Source organism: Echeneis naucrates, chromosome 13 (assembly GCF_900963305.1).
Source record: "Echeneis naucrates chromosome 13, fEcheNa1.1, whole genome shotgun sequence".
Lineage (NCBI taxonomy): Eukaryota > Metazoa > Chordata > Actinopteri > Carangiformes > Echeneidae > Echeneis > Echeneis naucrates.
Genome location: NC_042523.1, coordinates 13687661 through 13698370, shown reverse-complemented (window position 1 = coordinate 13698370; position 10710 = coordinate 13687661).

Below are 10710 nucleotides of genomic sequence, written 5' to 3'. Positions count from 1 at the left end.
CAGTGCTTTTCTCGACTGTCTCCCCAACGACTGGATCTGCTGTGGCGTAGATTCTTACACTTGGAACATAAAAAGTAAAGGCAGATTTAGAAATTCAATTTAAGAAAAAAAGAAAGGCATGGGAAACATTTATGCACACACTCATACCCAGTAATGAGGCAACTTTACGTTTGTATACAAAAACCTAACCATTAACTTGCTGATTTGCAGCATATGGCAAGAAAAACCTGAATCTCTTCCCAGTATTGCATGCCACCACAAGCACATATCTTTGTACTTGATTCCATGTGTTTAAAAGGCCAAATCCTTTGAATCTCTCTTGCGTTACTCACACTGTGTGTGATAATTTAAACCAAAAGAGTAACCCACCCTTTCTAACCTGTGAATAGTTAAATTGTGTGATTCTAAAGAGATACTGGGATAGAGATAAGTCCAGATCTGAAAGGAAATCCTCCTCCCGCTGTCTCTGATGCTGCCAGTAAATATTTCGAGCACACACCTCCCTCTGCAAAGCCTCCACCTGGCATACAATGGGAACAACAAAAGAAAGTGTATTAGATTCATTCAATTCTGTGAAAAGGGAAAACTGACACTTAACATTTGAAAAACTGCCATCAAGTGTTATCAACAAATTCGCCACCAGTGGAATTTATGACAGCAAAAAAAAAAAAGAAAGTTTTTTGCAGACGAGAAAGGTCTCTAATCGTTTTTCACCCCACCTGGACGCTATCAGTGTGATCCATCGCTGTTAACCAGTAGGAAGCTGTGACAGGTAGAACATTTTTTCTTGACACATCCAGCCTTGCTCCAATCACTGGGGCCAACACACCTGTCACTGGGTCCACAGTCTGAGATCCACAACGGATCGCCACTAGGCCTGTCACATGCCACAGCATAGAAAGGTACCAGTTGCTTTATTCTTTTTGTTTTATAGAATAACTCAATTACATAAAAGGTCAGGTGAAGACCAAGGAGTACAACGGCTTCATTTTCATACTACCTTTTCCGTCAGGGTCCTCCATTGTCCCTGCCAAGGGTGTTGCAATACCAGAGCAAAGGTCAGTTTTGCATCCCAGCACAGGCACACTAACACCAGATCCCACAGGATCAGGATATTCCATCCCCAGCAGAGCAGGCACACACATGTCAGAGCCTGGGAGAGGTATCTCTCCTAGTTTAAACAGCACAGAGGAAGCCAGAGCATCAGAGTGGAGCCAGAAAAATGTTTACCACGTGCAAAAATATTACATGTATGATATAAGCATTGCTGAAAAGGATCAGAGTTTTAGACCAGTCTTGAATTACACATTGGCATTACTGTGGCAGAATAAGCACCATTTAGTGGTGTCTCATTTGAGATTAAACAACTTCTGAACAAAAGTAAATGCAAAAAAAATTGAGTGAGATACATAAAACAAGACTGTGAACGACATGCTGCTTATTGGAAAGTGTATCAATCTCTATAAACTGCAAAACTAAAAAGCTTATTATTGAGCAGTTGAGCAAAGAAGCGCAGCACCTGAAACTTAGCCTAAAAGTGTACCACAGCAGACACAATACAGAGATAAATCTGATCTGATTATGTCTGTGACGCAGGCATAATTGGATTTGCGAGTCAGAAGCCCCAAACCACTGAAAACTGAACGCTAACTTTAAGTGAGATTAGAGCAGTTCTGTACAACCAAATATCATAAAAAAAAGAAATTAAAAGAGTTGCACATTCCCAATTGCGGTGTGTTTATGTGGGACAAATCGGCCAGAGGATAGGACTATTCACAAGAATTTATGACGTCAAATCAAGACACTCCTCATCCGTTCATCCACTCAAAGGCATTTCCTTACCCAAGATCCCTCCATCCTGCTGAAGACAAATGGCCCAGTCCAGCAGGCTCTCCAGCCTGGTTTGTAACTGCAAATGGCAATACACACTCCTACCCCAGGCCTGCTGGAGCTCCTTGGTCACAGCAAGAAGATGCTCTTGTTGGCCACTTGCTCTGTCACTGCCTGCATGGGGCTGCGGGTGCTGCAGGACTTGATCTGAAGCCCACTCCTCAGTTATTGGCTTCAGGATATCCAGTACTTTGAACATCTCTGCAAGACCCTGATTGAGAAAATTTTGCATTTTTTTTTTCTTTTTGTTTGTTTTGCAACAAGATAGACCTGGCTAAATTGGTAAATGCATGTTAGAGGTATCAAAACAAACTAGACAAGAGTTTCAAAAGAGTATAAATAATATCTATTTAAAGAGCAAGTTTATGAATGATGTGTCAAACCAATGTTCAATTCTATAAAAATACATTAAGAAGAAAAGCACTTTCACAGAGAGTAATTTAAACATTCACATATAAAGCGGACCTTCATGCTGAGTAAAGTTTGGTATCCCCCTGAATTAGGCAACACTTGGCCCATCCTTATGCTGGCCCCCTCTATTCTCAACATCTGCCCACTCAGAGGTTCAATGAAGGACTCAGCCAAAAGAACTCCACCAACTGGCAGCACACCTCCTGCACAAGCATATAAAGGAGAGTTAACAAATGTGAGTATAACAATAACTCTCATTTGCTGGGGTCTAAGCAGCACTGACCTGTTGCTGGATCTAAACTGACCCCAGCTGTGAGCACCATGTTTCCTGTCCTGGGGTCTAACATGGGATAACCAATCTGTATGGGCTGAGGCAGGCGGGTGATGGGGCAGATGTGCACCCCTCCCAGCGGGCAGACTAGTCCAGTTTGGGGGTGAATGGTCACAGCCAAAATGGGAACCGGGACACCCGTGTCTGCGTCTGTCATGGGAGCTCCAAACTGCAGAATCTGGCCAGGTCCAAGACCTCGAAGCTGAGTGCTGGGCAGAGGCTGGTCTGAGAGGCAGGTGGTTGGGTAAGGAATGAAAGGTAGAACGGGACTGTCCAACTTTCTGTTGTCTCCTGGGACAGAGAAAGGCACCAAATAGCACAACTATATAGCCATCCACTTTGATATCTTATACTTCTACCAAATGTTTTTGAGTAACATCTCATGAACACAAAGTTATCAAATCAATCTCTAGTTCACTGAGGGCCGATTTCACACCAAGAATAACCACGTGATTAAATGATCAGTTTTTGAGAAATAAGTATGTGACACACTTTACTCTGGTTGCGACACATTCAGATACATTTTCTTCTGGTAGCTGTAGATTAACAGCAAAGTCAGATCAAGTATCCTTAAATTGACCTGACTTGTACAGCTACTCAAAGTCTACATCTATTGTCTCTGCTTTTTCTTCCAGTCTTCAAGCGTAAAACACTGGAACAGGTCAAATGTCAATTCTTTTATGTCTACTTTACCCTTTTAAGTTCTACAGAGGCCTACAAAGAAATTTCAATTGACACTGCGTTTCATCCACATGTTAACTGCGTAACTGGTTAACTGGTAATTATTGGAGATCCTTTTGTTGCTGCCAGTGTAATGTTAAGTGATACTAGGGCAAGAAAAAATATTACAACCAAAAGGTCCCATTTGTTTTCATCAGATATCAACAAATGAATTGCATACATACAGTAATTGTGTTTTTTTTGTTTTTTTTTCTTGTCTTTCATGATCATGTTTTTTCTTCGCTTAATTTAGCGGACCATCCTCCACAGCACACTCTCTTTATGTTACCTGTACCTGGGCAATTCATGAACACTAAAGTAGAGCTTGCAGCGTCAAAGGCCACATTGCCAACTATGGGCAGAACTCGGCATGTCTGAGGGTGGAGGAAGAAATTAGGTGGCACTGCCATGGTGTGGCAGCTGCTCAGCAGCATATGGGTGCGAGCATTTGGCTTTATGAGTCCTGTGACGGAATCAAAATGAAGCGCTCTGGAAGCACACAGGGACCCATCAGGACCTTGAGAGAGGTAGAAGGAGATATTTCTGTTATCAGTCTTCAGACTGAATAATTATGATGATGATTTAAAGCAGCAACATTCAGGGTATAAAATTTACTTTTTGACCAACGTGCCAATGGCAGGTAAGGTGTGCATACTTAGGGGCCAAAATATATTTTTACAGGCTACTAAATTTTTCAGTACTAACTTATGTTAGCACAATAGTACACAAAATCTGTTAATTGCCCATCAACTGATTTTTAGTAGGGAGCTTTATTAATGACTGTTTTCTGAAGCTGTTAGCAATAATGTAATTTTTAGTTTAAATCCCATGCCATACACACACAGTACACTAGTATGTGTAAACAACAATGTGCACACAACATGCACTCTTATGTGCATTCATGTACCATCAACTACAATCTCACTTGGTTGAATTTAAATGTTAAATGATTTCATGTGAGATCGTCGTTGTGTTTGCGTCACTTTTCACTAATACAATGTTACATACTCTCAAATGTTGAGAGACAGTTCCTAGCCAGGGACAAAATCCAAATTTAGCAACAGATGGCGCTGTTTCTCTAAAATTCAGGGACAGAGTGTCTTGCACTTGAATGGCAGTACAGATGAATTTACCAAAGATGTGCTCTTTGGTGAGCACAGCTCCAGAGTCCGGACAGAGCAGCTTGGCTCCTGGCCCCTCACCCAGCAGCTCCCAGGCCCCCTGACGCTGACACTCCCCCGATACCAGATCCCCCATCTCATCCACTAGGGATGTTAACCTCTGCATAAGACTGATGAGGGGAGACAGCTGATTAATAGAAGATGTGAGCTACTTTACTTGGCCCCACTTGTTGCCTGTGACAGTCAGGAAGAATAAATGGGAGCTTTACTTCTGCTGTAGCTCACATAACGGCTGGTTGTTGCTGTAAATTTTGGACAATAATCTGGTGCACTCTCTCAGATGAGTCGTAAACGCAGTGTAGACCCTCTGCTGGGCCTGCTGTTCTTGCCTCAGGACCTGGAAGAAAACAGTAAAACAGTCATTACTGACCGAACATCCTAACATAGTTCACAGAAGGATTTGGATCTTAAATAATTATTAAAGAAAAGGAATACAGGTCTTTATATTTATTTTGATAAATATGAATTAGTTAGGTCAATTTTCAAGTAAAAATGTTGAATGTTCTCTGGGTCCAGTAATTCTTCATCTGTGAAATTAAACCTAAAAGCTTTGGGCTTTCTTTGGCTTTAGGAAATTGTGATTGACTATTTCAGACATCCTCTAGACAAAAAAAAAAACTAATCTAGAAAAATAAATTGCATATTAAAATAATCAACAGTAGTAACCAGAGAAAGATATTTTTCTTGAAAAAACCCAAAAAGATTAGATAGATTTATTAGATATATCCAAATTTATTTAGCAGAATTAGGAACTTGGCTTTTTCTAATCTTATGAATTGGACAATAGGAGATGCACAGATGGGAGTGAGGTGTAAACCTGCAGCTGACTGTTGAGCAATGTCCTTAGCTGTGAGCCTAGGCTCTTCCGTCGTGCTACCTCTTTCTCCACCTCCCTCTTTATCCTCTCATAACCTTCCCCCACCCTTTCCTCAGTCATCAGGCAGGGTTGGATTAGTTGCAGTTTCCCAAGAACTCCCTGGTACAGCTCTTTTACCTGGATGTAAATAAGACATATAAAATCAAATGGCTGCTACACAAATACCACAAGGGAGTAGTATTCTCATTCCTTAACACCTCAGCTGTGTTGAGGGCTGTAACAACAATCTCTGCTTGCTTCACTACAGCCAACTATTTGATGGCAAAACAGGAAGCAGGCAGGAGAAAAAGCTCCAACCAAAATAGAGACATTCCAGTTGTGACACTTAATCTGCTTTAACAGACATGAACTTTATGAACAGCAAATACTGCTCTCCCCTATTGTGAATAGAAAAACTCAGGTACTGATACTTCATTAAATATTGTATCTATTTTCAAACAATGGCAACTAAATGATAATTGTTCATTGGTGATAAAGGACATTAATTTTGTGTGTGAAGCAGCTCAAAGGGGAACAGTTGTGTCTTGGCGGAGATATGTGCCACTTTTTGTTGTATGGTTATTTTGTGTGTAAACTAAAAGCTGCACACCTCAGTGGTGAGCTGTCCCAAATGTGTTGTGACAGACAAGTTCTGTTTGAGCAGAAGTCTGTAGAAGGTGTTGCTGCTGAATGCCTCCAGATCCACCTGGTGTTCATAATCCCAGAACTCCCCCATGGAGTCTGTACAGGCTGTCGTTGAGAGGGTGAAACAGAGAAAGAGGTTGAAACATATGTGTCTTGGTACTATAGGTATACAGTTCTCATGTTCATTTGGTTCCTGGAGTCTTTTAAGAAGTTTTACATTTAGAAAATTTACAAAGAAAAGATGATCGCTTCTATTTGTTTCCCTGAACACAGATTTTGTGAGGGTTTTTTTGCACAAACCCAGTTTTTTTACCTGTCTCATCTTATAGCTCCATGTTTGGAGAACACACCTCCTTTATTGTTATCAAAATATGAAGGATCTTTCATAATTGGACAATTTCAATGCCACAGTGCATCATCTAGAGCTGATGTAATTTGATGTTATTTCCTGAGTTGCATGACATTTGGAGTGCTGCTATTTTTATCTGTTAGTCACAGCAGGAGATATGAGGTCCATGACAAGAGCCTTTTCAACAGTATTGCCTGGGTGGGAGCTGCACCCAAGGGTCACTATTAGTGTTACATAAGAGGCTACAAGTCTTCAAAGACTAACAAAGTTTGCGTGTGTGTGCGCAGATTGTAGATTCTGTTTGCATGTAACTTATGTAACTAGTGTCCTTTTGGCTTTCACTAAAAGAGAGGAGTAGTTTTGTATCTGGTTTCAAATGCAACAATTCACCTGCTTGCACAGTGTCCCGTGCCATTCTGGCTTGTTGGCTTCGGTGAGTCTTCCTCAGTGAGATCACCCTTGAAACTTTCGATGAGTAATCGTCCATGTGGTAAGCCAGCTGCAACAAGCGATACCGTGCTTTGATTTTTTCCTTCGCTGGCCATCCATATTCACGAAACAGGATCTACACATGGGATAGATTTATGAATGCGTTGTATTTGATGTGAAGTGGCAGCATAGGTCTGTGTGTCTGCACTAACCAGAACGGTAACACATAAACAGAGCACAACCACAGCTCCCAACAGCAATCCTCCAGTCACCAACCAATCTGGCCGAAGTAAAAGGTTGCGTCTCCGACTGATTCCAACCCTGGTCACATGACGAGGGATGCTGGGGAAGAAGGGGCCAGCCTCATAACACTGGACCCCTGCAGGCATCACCCGCACATACTGAGTAAGAAAAAAATTAAGATTGTTGAAACACTGATTGACAGTGTTTTAATTTTAATCTGTGTATTCATATTAGAATGGGACAAAAAAAACAAAAACAAAGAAAAAAGGGTAATTGTGGCACAAACTATATGTTTCAAGTTGTGTATGCTACAAAATCTTTTCTCTATTCAGTTGTTCTGCTCTTTTATCTGTTGTTTGGTTCAAGTACCCTACCAGCAAATGCACAAGAATACTAATATGCTTTGGAAAACGTCATGTTAAGTGGCAGGAATTCTTAATGCCATTTGGTCAGGCATGCAAATATTAATTTAAAATGAAAACTGTTTGAAGGCTTCTTTTAATCATTTTATCAAATTGAGTTACCAAGTGTTTGTGCTGATGGCTGCTCAGTGTAAAAACATATACGCCAGGCTGGCTAAAGAGCACTGAAAAGAAACTGGGAGGAGTCCAAGACAGCATCAGCTCCTCTTTCAGCTGCCTGAATGTGCCCCAGTCGAAGTCTTTGTTTGTGTTGTACAGGCTGTCACTGAAAGACATGGACTTAAGTGTAAGGGTAAGTGAGTAAGATGGTGAGTGTAAAACAAAGGTACAACACAGATTAATGACAGGAAATGTTTATCCCTGGAGAATGACTTACAGGTCATACTGAGGATAGTGATGCATGTCAACAGTGAACAGTATAACATCACCCAGATTGAGACATGCTGTTGGATTGTGAACTCCAGTAACACTTTTCAGTTCTTCCTTCGCATCTCTCTTGTCTTCCCTTGTCCTGCTGGAATTAGTTTTTCTACTTCCATGACTGATATTTTCGACTTCAGTGACCTCCTTCTGAAAGTCAGACCTTTCCACTAAAAATCATTATTATAAAACCTTCATTAGTGCATGAATTAATCATTAGTTTGCAGATACCCATCTGACAATCACCAGTTATTCTTGTATTTATTGTTATCTGTGATTTAAAAATGATGAGGAAACATTGTAACAAACCAGCTGAGCTGTTGAGGTCCTGTGGTTTGATGACAGGAAACAGTCGACGAAGCTCCTCTGGGAGGCCACTCAAGAGACCAAGGAAGCCTGTGTCTGTAGGCAACCAGCCGGGAGAAATGCAAAACAAAGGAAAAAGGACAAAGAAATCAAGTGCTGGTTGTGTTTGTTTGTGCATGTGTTAATGTGTGTCTCTGCACCTGTCGTCAGAACAATGTAGACAGGACGTGTGGAAGTGGGATGGCTGCTGCACAGTAGAGTCCCCTGGGAGTCCCACTGTTTAAAAAGCATCTCAAGCTCACGGCCTGAGACAGCCAAGACCTGCACAAGCACAATAACAGAGTTTACCATTTATAACACAAAAGACACCTGTCTCTTTTACTGCTGGTGAAAGTAGATACAATGAGTAAAGGTATTATATGCATTGTGTGTTCAAATAGCATCACTCAGGCAATGCTTTACTATGTTTAATCTTAGTCCAATTTCATGGAAATACCATTATGGATATGAGCATGTTATTTATGTAACTCAAAAGCTGCCTTTGTTCACCTTACTGTCATGGCTCCACACCAGCTCCAGATCTCCACTGGTTCTGCAATGGAGGTGCAGTTCATCAGCTGGCCTGCTCCTACAGAGGTCTCCACATAGCACTGTTCCAGGAACCTCTTTACAAACACAGAGACCCAGCTCTCTATCATACCCATGATAGTCCTCTGCAGATAGACACACCTGTAGAAGAGTAACCAGTGCAAAGGTAGTATCAGCACAAGGTGTTTTAGTCAAATCCTTTTTTAAACCAAGTGGGGATTTTTAATTCATGCTGAAAGAATTGGTAGTATTTTCAGCTAACTTTCTCTCTGAGTGTATAACTAGGTGAAAGGCCATGTGTCCCAAAGACTGGGACAATGACTAACATAAACACTGCAAGGGGGCAACAGTGAAGGCCTTTCTAAACAACAGTTTCAGGAAGCATGCTTTAGTTAAACATTTGGCTGAACTAATACAATCCTCTACCAAATAAAGCACTATCGGATTAATTAAAGAAATAGGGCAAAGGCATATAGCCTGTAAATCATTCTGATTAGCCCTGTCTGCAATTGCAGAGTATGTTTTATTGACGTTTTCTGTAAACAGATCTCTGTTTACAACTTAACTTGTATTTCTCAATCAACCTCATTCATACTGGGATGGGTTTCTTGCCAGGTCAATTTGTCAAAGACAAACTGATTATCTCTGTCCTACTTTTAGTGCTCACGTGTGATTTCAAACCTGCTGCCTACAGTGAAGTGACCACTGATGTTTGTCCAGGCAGCCTCCATACTGCGTACGTGTTTTTCCATCTCTGCAGACATCATAAAATTTGTGTTTACACACATTTCCATTCTTGGTAGGTTGATAGCCGATGGTACAGTGGCACCGCCCATCACTGACCTACAGAGAAGGCGGAAGGGTTAAGACACTCAGACACAGTGTTGTGCAATGATATATTCAGTTCACACTGTAGTCGGTTTGTTATCTAATATGTTAATTTGGTCATACATTCATGTACAAAGTCTATGTGTGTGTATCAAACTGCATCTGTTTTTCTTTTCCTCCTTCCATTCATTTCTTTCTTCATCTGTTTGACTTCCCTCATTGATTGCTTAATTCTTTTCTTCACTTTCCTTCTTACATTGTTTCCTTCCATCCTAGTCTTGGTGATTTGAACTTCCGTTTTTACTTAATTGATTCCTTCCTATATTGGTTTCCAACAATCATTGCCTCCTGTCTTTCTTTCTTGCAACTTTACTTCACAGAGTCCTTAAAAATTTTCATCCACCATTCCTTCTTACCTTACAGAAGTCAAATAAAAAAAAATCTCATTCCCCTTATCATGATCTGATGAATGGAGGACTCAACATTCATGCAAACTGCAGTAGACTCGGAAACAGGACCCCACTGAAAGGGAACCTGATCTTCAGTTCTTTCAGCTTGAAGCTACAGATTGTTCAGTGTAAAGTTACTGATGGTCTGTGAGGAAGCTCTCAAAACTATATTCATTTCTTGGTTGTATCTCAGGGCTCAAAAGTAACAAAAATAATGGCTTTGAAATGTTAGTGGTAGTTTCTAAATTTATAGAATAAAGGTTGCGTGTACTGGGGAAAAGTACAATAAAGGACTGCATGGTGATGTTGGTACAGAATCATGTGACAACCAGAGTAAATGCACCTGACTGCTACAGAAATGACTGGTTTAATCTTACTATCATGTGAAAACACTTGGTCACCTGAAAACTTTGTCCCTCTCCTGTGCAAATGCAGCTGTCTTGTCCAGTAAGAGGCTGCTGAGCCATGGAACCACAGGCCAGCGCAGCAGACAAGCCTGGTCTTGGACAGTAGTGGTGAGGTGGGCACTTCAGACAGCTGTCTATCGAACTAGCACCAGCAGCTGGCCCGTAGGTTCCTTTGGGGCAGGGTACTGGGCCAAAGCTCTCCGGTGGGCAATAGAAACCTATAAGATGTAATATG